Source organism: Scardinius erythrophthalmus (genome assembly GCF_964197995.2).
Source record: "Scardinius erythrophthalmus genome assembly, chromosome: 17".
Classification (NCBI taxonomy): Eukaryota; Metazoa; Chordata; class Actinopteri; order Cypriniformes; family Leuciscidae; genus Scardinius; species Scardinius erythrophthalmus.
In genome coordinates this window covers 22858570-22883184 of record NC_138237.1, presented here as the reverse complement: position 1 = coordinate 22883184, position 24615 = coordinate 22858570, and the positions used below count along the sequence as shown (strand labels likewise).

The 24615-nt window shown below is 41.5% G+C and overlaps 1 pseudogene across 1 annotated transcript; it reads right to left on the bottom strand.

Annotated features, from left to right (window-relative positions):
- Positions 1-4422: 4422 nt before the first annotated feature.
- LOC308706095 (putative nuclease HARBI1) lies at positions 4423-5286 on the bottom strand (annotated as a pseudogene). The gene is made up of 3 exons: positions 5137-5286; positions 4895-5027; positions 4423-4794 (listed from the first exon to the last, which is right to left on the bottom strand). The product of its transcript is annotated as a putative nuclease HARBI1 (transcript).
- Positions 5287-24615: the final 19329 nt, after the last annotated feature.

Below are 24615 nucleotides of genomic sequence, written 5' to 3'. Positions count from 1 at the left end.
ATGCAGACGTGGCCGAGGCTGCGTCTGTACGCATTTCCCCCGATCGCTCTGCTCCCGGGAGTCTTGGAGCGGGTCCGCCGGGAGGGGATCAGTCTACTTCTAGTAGCACCCCACTGGCCGACCCGGGTATGGTTCTCGGACATTGTAGCACTGCTGGACGGCCTCCCGTGGCAGGTCCCTCTGAGGAGGGATCTGCTGTCGCAGGCAGGGGGCACAATATTTCACCCCCGGCCAGAGCTGTGGAACCTCTGGGTCTGGCCCCTGAGGGGGCTCGGTACCTAGAGGCTGGCCTGTCAGCAGATTTTGTCAAGACCCTACTCAGCTCCAGGGCTCCTTCTACCAGGAGACTGTACAGCCTGAAGTGGAATGTCTTTTCCACTTGGTGTAGAGAGCGTGAGGTGGACCCAGTTTACTGCCCAGTGGTTAAGTGCTGGAGTTCCTCCAAGATCGTTTCTCCGCCGGTCTTACCCCGTCCACACTTAAGGTGTATGTGGCTGCCATTGGGGCTTTCCACTCGCCTGTAGGTGATGGGCCCATGGGGAGGCACCATCTGGTTGTACGTTTCCTCCGTGGGGCTCGGAGGATGAGGCCTGCGGCTCGCTCCAGAGTCCCAACCTGGGACCTGGCAGTGGTACTTGAAGGGTGGGCTGAGGCCCCCTTCGAGCCACTGGAGTCGGCTGAGGCAAAGAACCTGACCCTTAAGGTGGCCTTTCTCCTTGCTATCACTTCTCTGAGGAGAGTGGGGGATCTCCAGGCCTTGGCAATATCGCCAACTTGCCTGGAGTTTGCCCCTGGCGGAGTTAAGGCCATCTTACATCCTAGACCGGGCTATGTGCCCAAGGTGCCATCTAATGTGGCACGGTCAGTGGTTCTTCAGGCCTTCCATCCTCCACCTCACGTGACGGCGGAAGAGGAGAGACTTCACCTGCTCTGCCCAGTCAGAGCCCTGAGAGTGGACCTTGAGAGGTCTTCTCAGTGGAGGAAGTCAGACCAGTTGTTGGTGTGCTTTGGTTCACCCAAGAAAGGGCTGCCTGCATCTAAACAGACAATCAGCAATTGGATTGTCCAGGCTATAGCCACAGCTTATCAGGTGCGCAATTTGCCTTCACCTATGGCCGTGAGGGCTCATTCTACCAGGAGCATGGCCTCCTCGGTGGCCCTCCTTTCTGGTGTCTCGCTTCAGGATATTTGCAAAGCGGCTGGGTGGGCCACTCCGCACACCTTCATACGTTTCTACAGTCTGCAACTCCCTGTGACGCCTGGCGCCAGAGTGCTCGCGTCCTAAGTGTGCCTGGTCTTCCAGCTTCACACTAGAGTGGAAGTGTTTACGGTGTGGCATAGTGGGCATTACGTTCCCATAGTGTCGTCACGACGACGACGCAGTGCGAGTTCCCTCGAAGGGGAACGTCTCGGGTTACGACTGTAACCCTTGTTCCCCGAGAAGGGAACACCTATCACGGGCAGAGCGCTTGCTTCATCGCAAAGGAGCTAATGTGTGTTTGTGCCGGCGTCCCTTTGTATCTTCCGGTTATGCCGTCATCTACTACGTCATGACGCAGCACCAATCAGGATTGGACAGATTTCATTCATGCTTCAGATGCGTTACGCTGGGGGCGTTCCCATAGTGTCGTCACGACGACGACGCAGTGTCTCGTTCCCTTCTCGGGGAACAAGGGTTACAGTCGTAACCCGAGACGTTACTTCTTGTTTATTGAACTGTTACCATGATATCACACTCGCAATCGTGTGGATACAAGGGCAGGTCAATTTAAAATAAAAATACACTGAAGTATTAATTCTCCACCTGAAAGTTTCTTTGAGAAGCATCACATCTGCTTTAAAACTGGCATATACCCATTTCATTAACTTGGAGGTCTGAGTTTAGCAAACTGTCTGACATGCATGTCACTGTGTCTCTAGCCGGTGATGTGATTATGACTCTGTTGTGATAACAGAGAAACCAGTGTTTTGACAGGGCTGTGAAACTGTATGCCTGATAGGTTTCCATGCTATTACAGTCTGAAGAACATCAGAATGTATGACATGAGACTCCACTGATGTGTTTGAGAATGAACTTAAAACTTACAGGCTAGTTGATATGCCAAATGTATTTAAGGCCAATTATTTTGGCATGAACTCACAAAATATAGAGTTCTTGTTATTGTTCAATCTGTGCAATACAATAGATTTTCATGTGCACATCCTATAATTCATTGCAGGAGGGGAGCCATGGTCAGTTATACATTGCTTATGCAAGTCAACAGCAAAAGAAAATTCAGAAAAGAGGAGTATATCTTGTTCCTAAAGTAGCAGAGGGAATCAGAGCGACCACTTACAAGAAAATGGCCCACTTTTCTTAATGCAGTGGTTTTGCACAAAGCAAGCTCCGTTGCAACACACACTGCCAATAAATAGTCTTGTGAAGTGTGGTGTCCTTGTGGATTGACAGCACTGTGTAAAATGATAATGTGATTTTGCTGAGGATGTTGTCTCCAAACAGCCTCATTGTCTTTTTCACAATCTCTTAATGATGCCACTTAAAGGCAATTATACAGAAGCAATGATGCAGACGACCAAACACTGCAGCATTCACAGGCTTTAAGCTCCTCCTCAGACATAATGACACACCATTATTGTTCTCAGGTGGGCTATTTCTATGTCACGTGCTAAAGAGTTCCAATCTATGTAAAGGCCAAACATGTGTGGGCTTTGTAAAGAATTCTGTACCCTTTTTTTATGAAATTAAATGCCTGTCTGTTTGTTTTTTTTTCCTCAGCAAGTAGCTTAATGTAAATTCTATGTAGGCCTATCTTTTTTGAATAAAATATGTCAGCGGTTTAAATTAGGGAATGGTTCATGTGAATACCCTAAACTGTTTTTGCTTCAGAACACTTGACAGAGAATAGTGGCTTAATCCATATTAAGGTATCAACAAAAAAAAGTTTTCCTCTCTTTCAAAATTTTAATAACAAATGATGCAAATATTTTTAATCAGTTAACCAAAAATACTTATTCAAATGTAGAGACCTTGACAAATGTTTGGGTTTCTAAATGTAGCCTATAACTGTCGTTTGTTTTTGTTTTTTGTTTTAAATGAGAAGAGAAAAGAGAATTTCAGAGAATTTCGTGAGAGAATCTGTGAGGTTTTTTTTGTTTGTTTTGTTTTTTAGATTGTGAAATCATCCGGAAGAATATTACCGTGTTTATTTTCTTAAGTTCAGTGTTGCAGTTTAAGTTATAATAAGTGTAATTCGTTTGAAATCCGGAGGAATATACCCGTGTTTATTTTGTTAATTTTGGGTAAAAGTATACAGTGGTGTATGTAGTTGGAGGTGCATGTTTATTGTCTTTAAAGGGTTAGTTCACCCAAAAATGAAAATTATTAATGACTCACCCTCATGTCGCTCACCCTTGCTTGTCATTAATGACTCACCCTCATGTCGTTCCAAGCCCGTAAGACCTCCGTTCATCTTCGGAACACAGTTTAAGATATTTTAGATTTAGTCCGAGAGCTTTCTGTTCCTCCATTGAAAGTCAATGGACGACATACTGTCCATGTCCAGAAAGGCAATATAGACATCATCAAAGTAGTCCATGTGACATCAGTGGCTCAATCTTAAGCTTATCAAGCGACGAGAATACTTTTTGAGCGCAAAATATAAACAAAAATAACGACTTTATTCCACTATTCATTTCCTTCTCTCTGGGCCTCGAGCTATTTCACGTAGTGTTTTTGCGCAGTGCGTCTGTGTTGTACGTCACACGTAGGCTCACTATTGGCCGACGCTGGTCATGTGTGATGCGTGTGACGCATATTGATTAATATTATAACTATTATTATGTAGTAGTGTAATGTAGACAGACACAATATCACAACTAAAAGAGTTTTGAGTTTTTCTTTGTTCAATTTGCACTCTGAATATGGGTTGGAGCTCTTAATTTTGAACTTTCCAAGTGCACCAGATTGATTAATTTAACATTAAAAAGCAGAGGTCAGTATGCAACAAACAGAACACCATGAACATAAACTGTTTTATAACAGTTATGCTTTACATTGGCCTACTTTTATTTATTAGGGTGAAACAAATGATGAAGACACTCTGTCTGTGTGTTCTGAGACAGCTGCAGAGGTGAATGCCCAGACTCAGTCAGGGCCCTTTACAAAAGGAGTCTAGAACTAAACTGGTCACTAAGGAGCTGGACTGTGATCTGAGGGGGCGCCAAATTAAAGAAATTAAATTGGAGATCAAACAGCTGGAAAAAAAACAGATCTAGTATGTGAACTTATTTAACCAAGTAACCCATTAGTATGAACACTATGATTATTTATTAACGTAACTTTCTCTGGCTGTCTTTCTTCCTCCCTAGCCACATGTCCAATAAAACAGTTTGAGACCTATCTGCAGTGTCAATGTGCTTTTATTAAGTAAAATATTGTCTTGTGATTGCATCTTTGACAGCTGCGCCAGCTGGGTGGTCAAGTGTGATGGGATCAATTTCATCAGAGAGAAGCTGGTTTTGTGGTGATACTCGCTCCTTTCTGATAGTGGCTATATTGTGCAGAATGGCACATGCAGCCACTATCTGTGATGCCCGCTCTGGTGACACTCTTAAGCACGTAAGGCAGTTGAAACGTGCCTTTAGGATGCCAAAGGTCATCTCGATCTTGACCCTGGTTTTACTGAGGGCCACATCGAAGCGGTTTTGTGGCCCTGTCTGAGGGTCAGGATAGGGGGTTAGCAAAAACCTCTGACATGCATAACCCGTCTCCTACCAACAGGCCATCAAAAAGCCCTGTCATAGAACAGAAACGGGAAAAATTGTGTACGTTTAGTTGTGTCACAATTAAAATGAACACTTTAAAGTGTTTTGTAATGTACCAAATTTAACTTGCCTTCCTCAAAGCGCTGACAAAAGAAACAGGCCCTTCAAGTGGCTGATGACTCATAGAAAATTTGTGAGTCATGCACTGAGCCAGGCCATTTAGAATCCAAGCTTGTGATCATGCATTCATGATCACAAGTCATCTGCAGATAAAATGTACAGTAAATCATTGTCCTATATGTTAGTTAGTATTCATTTAAAGATTGAAATCTCAATGCAAATAAAAATCATCTCACAGTATACTAGTCCTACCTGAACAAAGGACTTTCTGTTCACATAATCCGCCTCATGTTCTCCTAGAGATGTGGAGATTGCAACATGTGTGCAGTCTATTGCTCCTATGACTCTAGGGCAGGGGTGCCCAATCCTACTCCTGCCGATCGACTGTCCTGCACAGTTCATCTCCAACCCTAATCAAACACACCTGCCTTTAATTTTCAAGTGATCCTGAAGACCTTAATTGGTTGCTTCAGGTGTGTTTGATTAGGGTTGGAGATGAACTGTGCAGGGGTGCGTTTCCCGAAAGCATCGTTAGCCAACTATGGTCGCAAGTTCCCTCGTTACCAATAGAGTTCAATGGACATTGCGATGAACTTGCGACCATAGTTGGCCAACAATGCTTTCGGGAAACGCACCCCAGGACAGTCGATCGGCAGGAGCAGGATTGGGCACCCCTGCTCTAGGGAATCTTATCATAGGAATTAAAAATACATATATGTAAAACCATTCTTGACATGTAGCTACTGTAGACTATTGTATAATACATTTAAGTGCTCTAAATGAAATCTGCTTTTTGAAGAAAAAAAAAACTAAATGTGAAAGGGTAAATTTGTTCATGTCACCCTATCATTACCAGCAATTTTATGGACATGGTCGAAAAATGTCCAGGGAACACAATGAAGCTATTCATGCACCCATGCAGTCTGAGGACCACCTTGCGAATAGTTCGACAAACCGTGTTTTTCCCTAGATTCTCTGCATCACCGACTGCATACAAGCAGGCCCGGGGTGGGTAATCGGGAGAATCGGGAGAATTTGGGCCGGTCGAGGAATTTATTTATTTTTTGTCACGTTAGTTACATTACACGTTCCGCATTCTGACACCGCAGCGCGCAGCCTCTGCATGGGTTGTACCATGTGAGGGAGTTCTCCCCTCCCCTTGCGTGTTATAAAGTCAGAATTGCAAGATATAAAGTCAGAACTGCGTGAAATAAAGTCGCAATTGCTTCTTATAAGTAAGAATTGCGAGATGTAGAGTCAGAATTGTGTGATATAAAGTCGCAATTGTGTTATAAAGTCAGAATTGTGTGAAATAAAGTCGCAATTGCTTCTTATAAAGTCTAAGTGAATTATTATTTAACCTTTACATTATTTGTTGAACCATGGTATTAATACAAACTACACAATAGTAAGAGCTGAACTGTTGCTTCATTTATCCAATTTGGAAAAAGTGCTAATTTGGAATTCCAACATGGAAAAAGTGGGCCGGTCTTGGGCTTGAAACTCCCGGGCTGAAAAGTGGCCCCACTCCGGCCCTGCATACAAGTATGTACCACTTGCAAAAAAACGCAAAAAAAAAAAAAAAACAGTAGGCTAAGTGCATGGCTTCGACGTGTCACACTTGTTATGTGCAGCTCAAGAAGTTCGCAAAGATAAGACATTCCTTCCGCAGAAAATCTGTATCTTTCATACAAGTAAGTATCAGGAAAGTCAAGGAGATTTTGTCTGTCCCTAAAAACTCTTTCTCTACGAAGTGCTCGTCTAACAATTTGCGCGGAGATGCCCACGGGATTTGGAAGAGAAGGTGAAGCCATTGCAACAGAGTGCTGGGAATTAGTTACGTCACCTATGGGTGCTTCTCATTTCCTCGCGTCTTAGCTCCACCCCCTGTACGATGCGAGGGAAGGCTGCAAGGGAAAAAAAGGAGGACGGAGGAATCCAATGAAAGCTTTTTTTATACATCATTTGAGGGTCACTTCACAGCGTCATCAGCTGCGCTCAAAGGATCTGCCCTTATGTTGTATAAGTTCGGTTATTTAAGAAATTCATAATAAATAATAATAAAGCAAGATACCCTGTTGTGAAATATGTTAGATGTGTTGTTTATATAAACTGCAAAGGTAAAATATAAATTAAAATGATTGTGACCGATGTGAAGATGGAGGAGAATTGATACGTGCGTCACATTTAGTCGATAAAACTCTTCCGCAAAGGAAACACCCATCGAGATGTCCTTCAAGATGGCTGAGCTCGATCGGTTTCCGGGTCATAGGATGGAGGACGGAGGAGCGAAGAGACGAGTGCTGCGTTCCATTCCTAAATTGTCATGCCCTTCACTCGCTAACTTCCCTCCATCTCGTTCACTCGGATGTGCGTCATTGCTTATGTTGCATGAGTGCCCACTACTGGCGGAACCTTTGCAATAGGCTGAATTGGAACGTGCTAAGCCCTTGATCACTTGAAATCCACTATGGGGTTGATTTAATATTTATTTTTTTCTCTTACGAAATTGTTTAATGCAGAATTCTACATGTATATAGGTCTGTTTGAGTTGTTTACATTTTTTTTTTTTTTTTTTTATGAATATAGCCTATCATAGAGTTGTTTGTGGTGGGGTAAATTAAACACAATATGTGTTGACGTCACAATCGTGTTGCATTGTGGTATATGGAGCTGCCTGAAGTGTACATAATGAAGTAGACTCGCTCCCTCGGTCAAAATCGAGGGAACGAGGGTCTGTCCATATATACTTCCCTGTACACTTCATGAAGTGGAACGCACTTCAAAATGGTGGCAGGGATTCGCAAGTATATGTCTAAAAGTGGACTGGAACGCAGCCGAGGAGGGATGTTGAGAAGCAACCCTATATGTTTGTTTGCTCACAGCTGATTGGTCAAATTTCAGTCTGAGATCTCGAATCTAGAACATAACCTACCCCGGAGCAGTGCAGCGTAAGATACCATGGCGACGAATACCGATTAAAGCCGAGATACTTTCATGTACCTAAAACCCAGGGTTGGCGCAAACTAATCTTAAACTTACCTGGCTAGCCATCTAAACCGGCTTCATGGTATATAGGCCCCGGGAGATCTGTGTGAATTTTCGTGGATTCATCTAATCAGAGTTGGGAGGAGTTCATCAAGATCCACTCAGTGTCGTTGTGGGTTGCGTCACGGATGCTGTTTATCATCTCGTTGGGGAGTTAGGGTTAGAGATCACTATTCTGCAATTGTAATTCTTGTTTTTTCTGATTTGTGAGTACATTGGTTTTGCATCACAGACCTCCAACTAGCGCGCCATCTGTGTACTGAAAATCCTAGCTGGGTAAAAGAAGAGTATTACATTGAAATTTTTTTTTTTTTTTGGGTTATGGTGATTATTAGGTTTCATTGCTGTTGTGTTGTGACTTTGTGAATTGATTTATTTGGTAATTCAAAGAGTAAAAGACAAAAGAGTACTGAGAAGAATAAATACATGTTTATTGATCTGCCATAATTTTGTGTGTGCTTTCCTGTGGAAAGAACTGTTTAATGTTAATTTGTTTTTTAATTATTTTCAAAAATTGTATTTTCAAATCTAAAGGTAAACACAGTAGTGTATTTCTTATTTCCAAATAGAAAACATAAATCTGACACTATCAGGTGAAGATCTGGGTCATATGTGTCGATACTCTAACTGAAGAGAAATGTTCCTTTACCGGGGTAGTGGGAAAATTTAAAATCCCCTAGACAGATTCCTACCTTGTGAGCCACAAGATTCTACCCGGAGGGAGGGCTACACAAATTTGTTCAGAAACCCTTTAGGCAGTTTACATAACAATGCCATGTAAATGTCTTTTTGTGTTTAAATTATCATTCAGTCATTAAAACTAGATTCGACGATACAAATCATATCATTCTTTATTTAAATTTGCATTAGCCAAGAACAGAAAAAGAACCATTAGTGTTTTCCTCACAATTGACAACAAAACATCCCTATATTATTTAACTTACTTATTATTACTATTTCACTGAGAAATGCCACAAATGATTAAGTGCGCACGTGTACTGTCCGAATGAATCAAATTGAATCGCAAATGATTTCAGACCTTTTTGCATAACCGTTGAAATAGCTGATAGGAAACACAAATGACATAATTGTTGAAACCACTGATCAATAGCAAGCTACAGAAATCGATTAAGAGGGTCAAATATGTCCTTGCATCATTTTAATTGTGTATGGCCATCAATAATTTATAATCATTCATAACCCTTTTGCTACTTTTCTCTTCTTTTTTTTTTGTGAATTAGGCTGACTTACAGTACATGCCTCCGTTGTATGATTTTAATGTTTAGTTCGTTTGTCGCTTCAAATCTCATACCCAGACAGTGACATGTGGATTCCACGCGTACCAGATGTGGGCCAGATCTGGGCCGACACGATGTTGCTGTCTGGGTACGGATTTAAAACATCAAGTTGTTCCTTGAACTGACCGTAATCGTTCCAGCAATGGCATGCTGTAATTCCATACAGTTTGCACTAAAATCCTGTTGTGTCTTTGAAAGCGGTTATTTGTTTCAAAGGGGTGAGGCTTCAGTGAATGATTTGTTCACTTAAAAGATTCATTCAGAAATACAGTTTCCTTAAGTTAAAAAAAAACAAGAAATATTGGCCTGTAACTTTTTTATGACATGACCTTGTGAGTTTGACACAATTCATATTGTTCATACTGTCTCTCTCCTGTAAGCAACCACAGTTGTTTTATTCACTCTATCACAGTGTTCATTAAGAAGCTCTGGCTAATCCACATTTGCCTTGTCTTAATTCAACTCTCTCATTTATTTCCAATCAGTTGCAGGTCTCAGAGCTGTCTTGCATTTAGTTAAATCTCAGGTAGCGGCATCCCTCACAAAGAGACTGGTAGTCAGAGTCTATTAAAGTCTGACCTCCCCGTATCACTGTGGATGTTAATTACATCCTCACTTACACACACACACACGCTCTGGCTGTCCCTCGTATAAAGGTATCGACTGTCTGGTCACTCGGAATGGTAAACGTCCACAGATCTATGAAATCGAGGTCACCTTCATTTTAGTAGACTGTTGTGATCTTCTTTCTCTCAGGTCTGAGCTGTCTGTCAGCCCCCTGCATTCAGGCTGGGAAAAACTTCTTTGGCTTTAATCTGTCCTGGGGAATTGCACATCGCATTGCCTTGATGGAACTGCCATTTTCACATGCTCTCTATCTCCCATACAGATTTGCGCATGTCACACACACACACTTAGACAAATAAACAGATAGTTGCATAGGGTGTGTGTCTCAGTAACTGGAGAGCGAGTAAACTGAGCTGGAGAAACAAGATTGCTTTGTGCGTTTGTGTCCATGACCTTCTATTTCTCTTTTGCCCCAATCAGCTTTAGTACAGAGCCACTTGCTGCCTCACCAATACGCAGAGCAATCTCACAGAGAGAGGGGTGAGAAGACGAAAAGCTGACCTTTGATCCAGGACAGAATTCAATTTGGGTAAAAGACCTTGGTGGCATCAGCTTTCTATGGGATCTCTCCACCCGCAAGATAGATAAACAGGAGTGATGGATGCCCATGAGATTTTTTGGCAAGCAGGATATTGTTAAGATGGTAGAGAAAGGTAGCCGATATATGCGATTATAGCTGAGGCAGGAATGTGACGTGCTTAAAGGCAGTGTTGGGTGTAATCAAAGACTTTAAAGACGGTGCACTCATATTACTGTGAATGAGAGAAAGTGCAATGCGCAATATGGCGGAATAAGTCCCGCCTTATAGATAAAATAGCCTATCACCAATTGGTAAAGTCATCACAACTGTATCGTATGATTTTAGAAGACTTGTAATATAGTACACAAGTCATTTCAGTTGACTTAACTTGAAAAAAGTGAGGAAAACCGTTGCCTTAAATAGTTAAGTAAAAAACGTATGCATAAGTCAACTGATCATGCATGGCTACTCAAACAGTAGAGCATTGGCGCTAGCAACGCCAAGATCATGGGTTCGATTCCCAGGGAAAGCAAGAACTGACAAAATGTAAAATGTGTACCTTGAATGCAATGTAAGTCGCTTTGGATAAAAGCGTCTGCCAAATGTAAATGTGATCACTTTTTACAGTGTTGGAACACTTTTATGATACTTTAAAGGAGAACTCTGGTCAATTTTAACATTGAGCTAATTTTTTTGTAAATTTGGAGTGCTGTCAATACAGAGAACAACGACAAAAATTGGTGTTGCCTACACCGAGTTATCCTCTTTTTAAAATTTGCACCCTGTTGACTTCGATGGGGCAAGTTTTAAACCTGCTTTTAGCCTCTTAACATCCTTTATGTGTCATTACAAGTGCACAGCTAATGTGAGTGATTCCTTCAGAGTGAACGCGAGTCAATCTGACTGCAGTAGATGTGAAAGATATTAATAAAAATGATGTTATTTCAGCCAGCGCACATACCTGTATTTACATCCTGTTTTCGGTCGAAGTCCATAGTAATCGATTGTCGAGTTCACACGCATAGGTTTAGTTACCTATGATCATGCGCGTGAACTCGACAATCGATTACTATGGACTTCGACCGAAAACAGGATGTAAATACAGGTATGTGCGCTGGCTGAAATAACATCATTTTTATTAATATCTTTCACATCTACTGCAGTCAGATTCACCCGTGTTCACTCAGAAGGAATCACTCACATTAGCTGTGAGCTCAGTAAGTACATTAGCTCACTAAGTACTTCGACCGAAAACAGGAAGAAAATACAGGTATGTGCGCTGGCTGAAATAACATCATTTTTATTCATATCTTTCACATCTACTGCAGTCAGATTCACCTGTGATCACTCTGAAGGAATCATCTAACATGGCTGGGCACTTGTAATGACACATCAAGGATGTTAAGAGGCTAAAAGCAGGTTTAAAACTTGCCCCATTGAAGTCAACAGGGTGCAAATTTTAAAAAGAGTATAACACGGTGTAGGCAACACCGATTTTTGTCGTTGTTCTCTGTATTGACAGCACTCCAAATTTACAAAAAAAATTAGCTCAATGTTAAAATTGACCAGAGTTCTCCTTTAAGGTGTTGTAGGCTATGTCATTTTCGAAACTTGAAAGCATTAGAACCCATTTATTGTCATTGTACAGAAAAGACTGACCCACACAATTAATTAATATGTAATTTATCCTTTTGTGGTCCACAGAAGAAATAAAGCCATACCGTTTTGGAACAACACAAGGGTGAGATGATGACAGAGTTTTAATTTTTGGATGAACTATCCTTTTAATTCTGCTTTGCTTCTGGAGAGGATAAAACATTAACTGTCATGAATTTAGATGCTGATTAGGTTTACCAGAAAAGATCATTGTTTCACAATAGCTCTGATATTTTCTATGACTAAAACAGCAATTTATGTCTTATAGTTAATTATATTAGAGTGGTAGGTTATTAGTGTGTGTTCAATCAGAGGAAAAGTTAAGAGTTCCTCAAGTTACACAATAAAACACCACACTGGATTTAATTTATTTTATTTTTCGATTGTGGTGGTTTCATTTTAATGAGTACATTTTAAAATGACATTGCACAGTAAGTACTCAAACAGTCGTCCTCATTAGGTCTCTGTCCTTTCCAAACACTGTTAAAAAGAAACCCCTAAAGAACCCTGTGGGTTTGCAGCCCATTATTTGCTCTTCTTAAATGTTTCTGTTATGAAATAGCTGTTTAATAAAAAGTTTTTCTGAATTGAAAGTGAGATCAAGAAGCTAAAGAGCACATTCAAATATGCATTTCACAGACCTTCTGAACATACCAAAGTTTTTTGAACTGTTAAAATAATTTTTACCAAATGACTAAAGACATTCTCTTTACCAATGCCAGTTTGCAAACATCTTCCATATTTTCGACTTCCAGGCCTCATTCACATCCTGAATCATCATGAAGCACACCCTCCTCCGGTCCTCCCCCACAGGGTGATGAAGCTGAGATGTACCACTCAGTGACGGCACATTTAATCAGCACTCCGAAATGTATGATCGCAAAAGACACGGCTCCACGCCACACGTCTCAGCGCACCGCTCTTACAAGTACGGAATAACCATGCGTGATCACACAATCAATCCACCAGCAGCTTTTAAATTAGCATCTCAAACCCTCAGCACATGTTTTGTCACAGACTGCCAAGCAGTAAAATTGATATTAAGAATATTGACTGTTGTACATGACACTCTATTAATAATGGCAGGGGTGAATAGGTATGAAGAATATCTAGGCCTATACAGATTGGGAGGGTGAAAGGTATGATGGGATAGGTGTTACTCTGGAGGGTGATGGATTGTGCTGCGCTGTTCATTCCCTGATGGCACTGGCTTCAAGAAATTGGTGTATATGCAATCCATTGTTGGAGAACAATAACAAATTGATCAATCAATTTTGAAGTTGATAATGAATAGGAATATTATAAAGGGAATAAATCTCTGAGAAGTACTCTCTCGGTACACTGTAAAAAAAAAAGATACTTCAGGCACAATTTGGGGTTCCTCAGATCACAACCACACTGAAAGAAGCATCTAAAGAACCTAAGTGACAGTTTCAAATAGGGCAGTTCTCTGAAAAAGTACCTGAATGAACTCCAAAGGCTGTTATCTGTTTCTTCATGAACCATGCCATAACGTGTCCAAAACCAAGCGTGTTGTTGATTCCTGCTTGTCTGTCTGTCCTTGTCTGGAAAGGACGCATGAGGTGAAGCAATAGCACTGTCAATCTGAACAGTTTTTCCTTTCTCTCCTCGCAAACACACTGCAGCTGAAGAGCATTATATATCCCTTATTCACAGCAGAGCCATTTTTGCATCTTCTTTATTTTTACCAGGAATGAAAGCGAGACTGTGAGGGATAGGCACACATCTCTTCAGTGGATTGTACTGTTATTTAATGTGTTTTTGTAGCCTGGGTGCCAGCCCGAACCCCGCCCACAACATTTTTTGGTCGGGAAGTTCGGTCTGGACTCGATCCGTTGAGGAGTAATTATGCCCGGCTCCCAGAAGGCCGAGCCAATCAAATTGCCAGGGCGGGCTTTAATCGATGATGGACAGATGATCTGCGGTTACGTAATCACCCACGCCATCAAAGAGCGGTTGGGTTGAATTAGTTTACAACAAAGATGACTGCCGCTGGAGAATTGAGATTTCACGAGTTCACACTTACAAATAAGTCAGATAGAATAAATGCGTATATGAGATTTAACGAGTTCACACAAATAAGTAAGATAGAATAAATGCGTATATGACTTGCTGTCCGAGGAGAGGGCTGTGGGCTCGGTAGCCATACTCCCCCCGTGTTCCTGGTTGTGAGAGAACAAGCCAAGGCAAGAGTGAGGATTCGGGGTGGTAGAGGGATGCTGAAAAACTGTCAAGGAGTGTTAGGTAAGTTGACAGAGTGAATATGCTTCCTCATGCTGATAGAAAGGGTAACGTTAGACATGGTATTGTTTGATGACAAGTTGATATTGGATTGATTATTTGTACGTGCTCCTCCCGAACTTTGTTTATGAAACATCATGTGTAGATTCCGCCATCGCGTCTGTTATAGAAGATATCCACAGCGCATTCATTTTAAAAGAGGAACAGAGAGCTGCAACATTTTGTTGGTAGAAAATATGAATGAAGAACATGCGTCATTTACTCCGTTGCTCTGATTGGTTGTAGGTCTATCCAATTGAGTGCAGAGGTTTTTTTTCCTGGTTCGGTTGAGACACGCCCCATAATCAAAGCCCTATGAAGCAGTATCAGACTCACATTCTGACTAGAATATGAGTATGACGAAGTCAGGCTAGTGTTTTTGGATTGTTCTGCTGACTCTTTCCAAGAAATTTCAGTAGACAAAAAACTCCAGACAACATGAGCTGTGATAAATTATAAGTGATCTAGCAGCTTTATACAGCTTTTCACAGCCTTGCTGTAATATTGTCATGGCGGCGCTGCTCAAGGTCTATACTTTTATACACTTTTGTATGCTATACCCTCACTCTAAAAAAAGATGGTTCTTTAAAGGTTCTTTACACATAGTAACGGTTCTATTTAGAACTGTATCGCCCTGAAGAACCCTTTTTACGTGACTATCAGTAGACTATAGCACTATAGTCACACTATTTTGAATGTGTGTAAAAAAGTTTATAAAATGTAAATTATTAATTTGTATGTAATTTTGGGTTCATCTGCGATCTATTAGTTTGGCACAATGCAATGTGCAATCGATTACCCTTGTCTTGTTGAACACTAGGGGGAGAACTCACGTGGTTTTTCCGTTCCACATAAAGTTAGCAGTGGGGAAACATCAGCGAGTTTTGTATTTAATCTTCTCCCCCTCTGTTCAGGTATTAATTCCAATGATTTGGTAATTTAATGTTGTATAATGATTACCTCATTGGTTCTGGGGTGCATGAGCTCAGAGCTCCATTTTGAGTGTTAGAAATGTAAATGTGAAAAGTTAATGAGAAAGAGAATTTTAGAGATCTATTCATTTTCTGATAAAACAATTACTTAAAAGAGTGTATTTATTACATATTTAGAATATGTATCCATCTAAGGAGTTGATATCCAGATAATTATAAAATGCCTTAAAAATACTTAATTGTATTTTTGTACACTTTAAATAGTGTTATGGATTAGAAGTGCGCATTATTAACAGTACATGTGACCAACTGTTAAATGTGTGTACGTTTTCAGAAAGAATGTGAATGATGCTGTTTTTGAAAAGTTGTTTATTGTCAATTGCTACAATTGATTCCACATAAAGTTCACAGTGGGGAAACATCAGCGAGTTTTGAGTTTAATCTTCTCCCCCTCTATTCAGGGGTACAACATTTTGAAGGCACCACTGGGATTCACTCTTCGGAGAGCAGTTGTCACTTACCTGGCAGATGGCTCCTGATACAGTACATCCCCTAAAACAACCCAGATCAACAGAGGAGTGGAAAGAGTTCCCGCATGTCTCAGATCTCTCATATCCTTCAACATCTCGAAGAAGACATAACGGAGCTAGAAGATGGTGGCATGTCGTACTGTTAGGCCTGAGAGATAAAATTTTAGAAGTGAATACAGTCACTGAAAATTAGCTAACAGGACAAAGCAAAATCACAGAAAAAGATAGATTACAAAGGGAATTTGATGAGCCAAAAAGCGCAATGACACAAAAATGTTGTGAAATTCAACAATTGGAAGAAGTGATCACAAAACAAAGCATTGTCCAGCCTCAACTACAAATAGCTGCACACCCCTAAAATTTAGTGAATGTTCAACTCTCTAGTCCACCTTGGCGCTGAGAATTCAAAATTTCTGGACAAATTGGTGACCCAGGTCAAAAAGAGAAATTTACTTTTTCAAGTTTGGCACACCAGATTGAGAATGGTCTGAGCAGAGGCTACCAAGAGTGTGAGATTGTTGATGCAGTAATTCGTGCCATTTCTCCAGGCTTACAGTTACAAATCTATTTAGAAGGAAATTCTGCGCTCTCACTTCCAAGTGAAAAGTGCAACTGAACTTTATAAGCAACTCACCTCTGAATGCCAAGCGAACAAAGAAACATCGCAGAGTGTTCTTGACCTGCGCCAAAAAATCTTGTTTGCATTCCAAGAAGCAGAATCAGGCCTCAAATATGATCCAGCGTTAGTTCAAAGCATGTTCTTAAATACTGTACTCACCGGTCTCCAAAGTGACAGCATTAAAGTAGACATGCAGCCCCTCCTTCTCGACACCAAAACCACAGACGAGGCTCTGTTGGAAAAATGAAACATTGCTTGTCCTATTGAGGCAGAAAGACAAAAGAAAACCAATGTGCAGCACACAACCACTGTTGTCCATGTGTCTAAGTCTAGTGGTGGAACCCCTGATAAGAAACCCAGTTTGACTCAAATTGCACCAAAACCATCTTCCGACGTGCTGACAGCACTGAAAGAACTGAAAACGGATGTAGCTTCACTAAAAACACTGAGGGCCCTATCTTGCACCCAGCGCAATTGACTTTGTACACCGACGCATGTATCATTCCTATTTTGCACTCGCGCAAAGCGCGCTTTTCCCTCCACAGAAGCACGTCGGTTAACTAAGAAATACACTTGCGCTCCCCGGGGCGGTTCAGCGCAAAGAGGAGGCGTGTTCCAGCGCAAACGTTCCTTCATGCTATTTTGCAGGTTTAGAAAACAATTGCGCTACTAACCAGGAAAAAATGGTTTAAAGTCAGTGGCGCGTTGCACATGTTATTAATATGCTATTTTAAGGGCGCATGCTTGGCCATAATCAATGTAGCGTGTGCACAACGCGAATGCACTTTGATTCTCTCATCTACACAGAAGCAGCAGTTTTCATTTTTGCAAATCATAGCCTACATTATTACGATAGATAGATAGATAGATAGATAGATAGATAGATAGATAGATAGATAGATAGATAGATAGATAGATAGATAGATAGATAGATAGATAGATAGATAGATAGATAGATAGATAGAAGCATACATCTAGCTTACACATTTACCCAAATTATCATATGCCTTTTTAACCGAAGTTAATTTGGGTGGGTTTCTCCATCCCCAACGTCCCTGACGAGAGCGTTGCTCTCCTTGGCTGTGAACCGCTCCTGGCGCGCGCCTGGCAAATCCGCCGTTACAATAGGAATCCGCTTTAGAACAAACGCGTCTGCTCTTAAAGGGAATGTGAGATGACGCTCTGATTGGTTTATTTCACGTTACGCCCAAACCACACCTATGAATAATGAAGCTACTTCAGACCAACCCATTTTAGATTTGCGCCTGGCGCAAGAGTAATTTATCCCGCCGGGAAAATAGCAACAGCGCCAAGACCCGCCCACAAAGTTACTTGCGCTTTGCGCTTTGACACTTGCGTTTCAGATCGTTAAAATAGGGCCCTCAGTGTGGAAATAGCTCAAATCAGAGAATCGTTGCAACAACCAGCTTTTGCTTCATCACAATGTCCCATTCCTGCACGGAGAGCTTCCGACAGAGAAAGTGTTCAGGGTCAAGTGCAGCCATATTGGGCATCAACGGGTGCTAACCACACGAGAGTGAATACTCAATTCCAACCCCAGAATATGCCTCGACAATATTATGCACCAACTTCTCGTTCCCAAGCAAGAAAATGCTTCAATTGTCAGCAGCAAAGAACAGAGGACCGTTGCATGCATTGTTTTAGATGTGGCAGTGGTGAGCACTTCCAAGCAGGATGCAGAATTCATGGCATTAAGCCGTCAAGAGAGAGTCCTTTAAATGGAGAGTGGGACAGGGAGTAACCGGATCGACTGACCAGTCCCAAAGATGTGCAGCCTGTGGAAGGACCGATAAGCAGATGAAACTGTGTTTACAATGTAAAAAGGTACTGTATTGTTCTACTATCTGCCAAACTCACCATTGGGCTGCACACAAGCAAACTTGTATCTATTTACCAAGAATAGCGTCGAATCCCTACTTGACGATGAGTGCTCACGCCCCCTGCAGCACACAAGTTAACCAGCAATCTCCAGTGACATCATTAGTTGTGAGGCAATGTCTTGTTGAATGTTACCTACATGGCCATCGAATTCAAGCACTGTGGGACACTGGCTCTCAGGTATGTGTCATTGATGAAGTGTGGAAACAGATATACTTACCAGAAGTCCCATTGAGAGATGTTTCCAACATTCTTGAGGCTCCACATACGTTGAACCTTGTGGCTGCCAACGGCATTGATATCCCCTATATTGGTATATGTTGAAGTGGCATTCAGATTATCATCACAGGCATCTCACATAGCTGAATTTGTCATGCCAATGCTTGTAGCCAGGGCTCAAAATCTCTCTCACCCTATCATCGGTTTCAATGTGATAGAACAAATTGTGAGCTCCATTGAACAAGCACAACCAAACACTGAAAACAAAAACCTACTTGAGAGAACAGTAAAAGCCGCATTTCCCAGCCTAAAGAGAAGCAAAGTCCAGGCATTCATTCAACTCGTGAGTGCAGAGAGCTCATGTGAATACACAGTAAAGACCACCAAAGGGCATGTGAACATCCTTAAACTTAGTACTGTGCAGGTCTCAGGCAGAGTGTACATGTAGCCAGTTAAAGAGGACAGCACACTCCTTTTTGAACCTGATGTGAATCCCCGGTGGCCGGATGGGCTTGAATTCACCGAAAGTTTAGTGAGGCTAAAAAAAGAGGCTCCAACAAATATCACGATTGAGGTGTACAATGACACTGATCATGATGTAACTCTGATGGGCCAGACTCTGATTGGTACAGTACAGTTTGTCAAGAATGTCTTACCTGCTAGTATGTTTGAGGTACCATCAAACCCTACCTCTGTTGGGGTATGTCACATCCAGACTGCAGATAACTGTTGCGACCACACCAGTACCGAGGTATGGGACCCGCCAGTCGATGTCAGCCACCTGAGTAACCACCAGAGACAGATAGTACAACAAATGCTAAGAGAAGAGTGCTATTCATTTTCTAAGTCAATGACATTGGGTGTACCAGAACTGAATATCTCACTTAAAGATGATGAGCCAGTCAGTCACACTTATATGTCTGAGCCAAAACCTCTGTATCGTGAGATGAAAGAATATTTGCATGACCTCATAGCACAAGGCTGGATTGAAAAATCTAACTCCTCACACTCATCTCCAATTGTGTTGATTATAGGGACCTGAACAGAAAGACTCACCCAGATAGACAACCAATTCCAAGGGTGCAGGACATCATGGACTGCCTGGGTGGCAATTCTTGGTTCTCATCATTAGATCAAGGTAAGGCCTACCACCAGGGGTTCATGTCAAAAGTAAGTAAACACCTAACAGCCTTTGTGACCCCCTGGGGCCTATATGAATGGGTGCGTATTCCTTTCGGGCTGATGAATGCTCCAGCAGCCTTCCAGCAATGTATGGAAGAGTGCTTTGAAGACCTGTGAGATGAGACATGCATTTCATACCTTGATGAAGCATTGGTGTTTAGTAAGAACTTTGAGAACCACGTCCAGTATGTAAGGAAAGTGCTGCAACGGCTTAAAGAACATGGCATCAAGCTCAAACCAAGTAAGTGTGAGCTTTTCAAACCTGATCTCCGCTACCTGGGTAGAATAGTCTCCGCCGAGGGAAGTAAAGTTGATCCTGCAGACACAGACGCTGTCAGATCCCCGAAAGACAAACAACCAAAGAATATTGGTGAGCTGAGGAGAATTACTGGTCTACTTAGCTACTACAGACAGTACATTAAAGATTTCTCTCGCATCGCTAGTCCTTTGTATGACCTGTTAAAAAGTACCCCAGAAGATAATGTTCACATAAGAGACAATCAGAGAAAATCAAAGAAGAAATGCATAAAAACTGTTCCATCAAGTAAGCCCATTACCTGGACTGATCAGAGCACTCTTGAACAAGTAATTGACTGCTTGCTCCAGCCCAATATATTAGCCTTCCCTGACTTTTCACAACATTTTGTCCTGCATACAGATGCGTCAGCTCAAGGCTTGGGTGCAGTATTGTACCAGAATCAAAAAGGAAAACTTTGTGTGTTTGCCTATGGAACCCGTACTCTATCTGCTGCTGAGAAAAACTACCACCTTCACTCAAGGCAAGCTTGAATTTCTCGCTTTGAAGTGGTCAGTATATTTACTCCATAAGCTAACTATACAAACATGGAAAACAGTGATAGATGGGTCTCTAAACCTTTATGCTGAAGAGAAAATCCAACGCAACTTTGAGGGGGCCAAACATGATTATGTTTATCTTCCCAGCTAGCAACACTGGACATCAACCACACAGCATAAAGTTAGGCTAATACCTTTTTTTCATATACTGTCTACTTTCTATAACAGTTCTATCTAATAAGATATTAAACAGTACTGTTAGACAGATTGCTAACTAATAAACACAGAGAATGCGAGCATTGTTTGCTCTGGCGTTCTCAGCACCGCCAAAATAAAGGTCCGTCGCGCCGTCAAAATAAAAGTCACCGTGCTTGCGTCACTCCCTTACCCCTCCTACCAGTTCCTATGGACACTTGGCCAGTGCGAACGCAAACAGCAAAACCGAGTTTGGGGGAGAGTAGTTCTTAGAACTGTTTAGAAGTGGACAGTTCCTAAAACAAAGTTCCTGTAACTACTTGGTCGGAAAGCGGCTATTGAAAGAGTGCTCTGAGGAGTTGTCGTCAGATGTAATAGGTGCAACAATTCAGACTGTAGAAGCTCAAGAAGGACCCAGCATTCCATTGTCAGTCTCAACGAACTGTTCATCAATTGAAGCCGGTCCAGCAGCTCCGACAATAATTCATTTGACTGTAAATAAGATCAGAGAAGCTCAAATGAATGACCAGGATATTAGTCCTGTATATCAATGCAAGCTGTCTGGAACAAAACCACAAGTGAAACAAGTAAAGACATACAGTATAAAAACAAAATGCCTGTTTCGTGAACGGGGAAAACTTACCATTAATAAGGATAGTATCCTTTGCCGAACCACTTCCACCCGCACACAGTTGATCCTGCCAGAGAAATATAAAGAAACAGTCTTGCAAGAGCTTCACGATGAAATGGGCCATCAAGCTACAGATTGCACTCTCTCACTCATTCCTGAACGTTTCTTTCAGCCATATATGCAGGCAGACATTGAGCACTATGTCACAAAAATATGCAGATGCCTAAAACAGAAAAAGCTGTTATGTGACAAGAGCCCCACTGACAAACATTATTACGACCCAGCCATTTGAATTGATCTCTACTGACTTTCTCCACTTAGACCGCTGCAAAGGAGGTTTTGAGTATATACTGATGGTAGTAGACCATTTCACCCGATTTGCCCAAGCATACGGCACTACTTCCAAATCAGGTAAAACAGCTGCGGATCGTATCTTCAATGATTTCGCCTTAAAATTTGTCTTCCCTTTGCACATCCACCATGATCAAGTTGGAGACTTTGAGAATCAGTTATATGAACAGGTCCAAAAGTATTGCGTCATCACAGGCTCCAGAACGACATATCATCGACGTATTGTGATTCACGTATCATCCACAGGGCAATGGCCAAGCCAAGCGTTTTAACAGGACACTGCTACAAATGTTACGAACTCTCACAGAAAGCCAAAAGTCAAACGGGAAAGACTCCTTGAATAAGCTACTGTATATGCTTATAATTGTACCCGCTCTGAAGTCACAGGGTTTTCTCCTTTTTACATGCTATGGAAGGTCTCCAAGGCTGCCTGTCGACATGCCTTTCTGCCTTTCTATCAGAAAGAGTATGTACAGAAATGGAAACATGGAATGGAAGAGGCATACTAAATAGCAAGAGAGTGTGCTCAAAAATCTGCTGCAAAGAACAAAAAGAACTTTGACAACAAGGTGAGGAGTACCACATTGCAGCCAGGTGGTCGTGTCCTGGTAAAGAACCTAACACCACGAGGAGGACCTGGTAAACTTCGCAATTTCTTGGAAGATAGCATCCATATAGTTGTGTGGCAGATGGGTGGTGAGCAATTTATGAAGTTAAGCCAGAAAAAGGAAAGGGATGATCCAGAGTCCTCCATCGCAACTTATTAATGCCATGTGACCACCTGCCTCTTGAAACTACTCTGCGTTCAAAAGTCAGACAGAAAGTAGAGCTGAAAAAGCCTAAAATTAACTATGTGGAGTCTGATGAGGAGAGTGAAGATGAACTGGACTGCCGTTATGTATCAACACAAGTTTTTCAACCAAACCATGTTGTTGAACCTGAAAGTCTGGACCCACTACTCACATCAGAGTCTGACGAGCATCCAAATGAGATCCTGGAACAAGTTCCTGCTTCCATATCGTCAGGAAAGAGAGACCAAGATGGTCAAGAGCCACCTGCAGGGCCAGACAGTGCAGAACAAGAGTTTAACTTGCCTGCTGATGAACAAGTTCTTTCTCCCATGTCGTCTGGTGAAAGTGGCCAAGAGGGTGAAAGATAGCAAACTTACCAGCTGCCTACAAGGAAAAGATACCCACCAAGAGTACTTACCTATGATGAACTTGGTACACCGACTTATGACACCACAACAAAACTTACCTCATGTGTCTTCACAGTGTCTGTCGACATGGTTTCCACCTGTTCAGCAATACTATTATCAGTTTCCTTTTGTGTATGGAGTCCACTAAATGTGGACCATGAACTGTTAAACTTGCAATGAGACTGTGAACTTGAAACCTAAGGATTCTTTGCATGATAAACTGTTACAGTCTGGCACCTTAAGAAATGATGGACTGTTTTGGCTGAACATTGCCTTTAACAGTCATTGAACTTTGAAATTGAGAAAACTATTGACTGTTCGCTGTATGGACTGTAGTTTTGAGAGGATATTGAACTCCTGAAAGTCAAAGACAATATGGACTGTTGTTTCGTGCTGCTTCAGTTTTGCACTTTGAGACACATCTGGACTGTTTTTTCTGAAAAACTTTGTTCCTGAAAGTGAACTATTAAGTTCAGGATGATCCATGGACTGTTAAAATGCTGAACAGTTAAAAGAACTCTTGCATTACAAAAATCTTGTGTGGAACACAAAAGGGACTGAAAGACTCTTGTGTTAAAAGAGAATGGTAATGTCAAGACGACATTGATTTTTGTAGGGGAGTGTGTGACAGATTGAAATATGCATTTTATAAATCCCTAAATCTGTAAAACATTGACAGCACTATAGTCACGCTATTTTGAATGTGTGTAAAAAGGTTTTAAATGTTTTAAAGCTCATTAGTTCAGAGGTGCATGAGCTCAGAGCTCCATTTTGAGCATTAATAACAGATAATTATAAAATGCCTTAAAAATACCTAATTGTATTTTTTGTACAGTTTAAATAGTGTTATGGATTAGAAGTACACATTATTAACAGCACATGTGACCAACTGTTAAATGTGTGTACGTTTTCAGAAAGAATGTGAATGATGCTGTTTTTGAAAAGTTGTTTATTGTCAATAATACAAATGATCTAATACAAATCTACAAATGAAGTTTGCAGTGGGGAAACATCAGCGAGTTTTGTGTTTAATCTTCTCCCCCTATATTCAGGTACAGCATATATGCTGAAATGGTTCTATGTGTTGGAGTTTAGGGTTCTTACTCCCGCCTTTTTGTTTTTCAAATCTGTAACTGTCAAAGCCTTCTGGAGCTCAGCTATACAACTACACAGAGTGTCAACATACTCTCAACAGGTAAATTATTTCTTTCTTAAAATGTCTATAAATTATAACTTACAAGAAATTGTAACTGGTTTCCTACCAATTATGTCTTTTTCTTTTTAGTTTAACTGAACATGTAAGTGTGAGCAGCTCTGTTTAGTTAAAGGGGTCATATAATGGTACATGCACTTTTACAAGTTGATTGTACTGAAATGTGTGTTGGCAGTGCCTGTACACAACCATCATAAAATTATACACAACCGTCACAAAATCGACGCCCCTCCCACTATTGTTGATTGACAGTTGCGTTTCAACACAGCCCCACCCTCGCTGGTGAGCGAGCTGTCAATCATAGCCCGCGCAGACCGGCGCGTCATTGTTGATACGCTGGAGCACTGTCTATGAGGAGAATGGAGTCTAAGTGATTGTGGTGTTCTGTTCTTGAGTGTAATAAGGAACACAGCAGTCATTTTGATGTTCCTAAATCCGAGCCGCTGAAGACGCAGTGGCTGAGTTTGTTTTCGAAGGGAATATTCCCCACGATCAACGTCAATGCTTTCATGTTTGC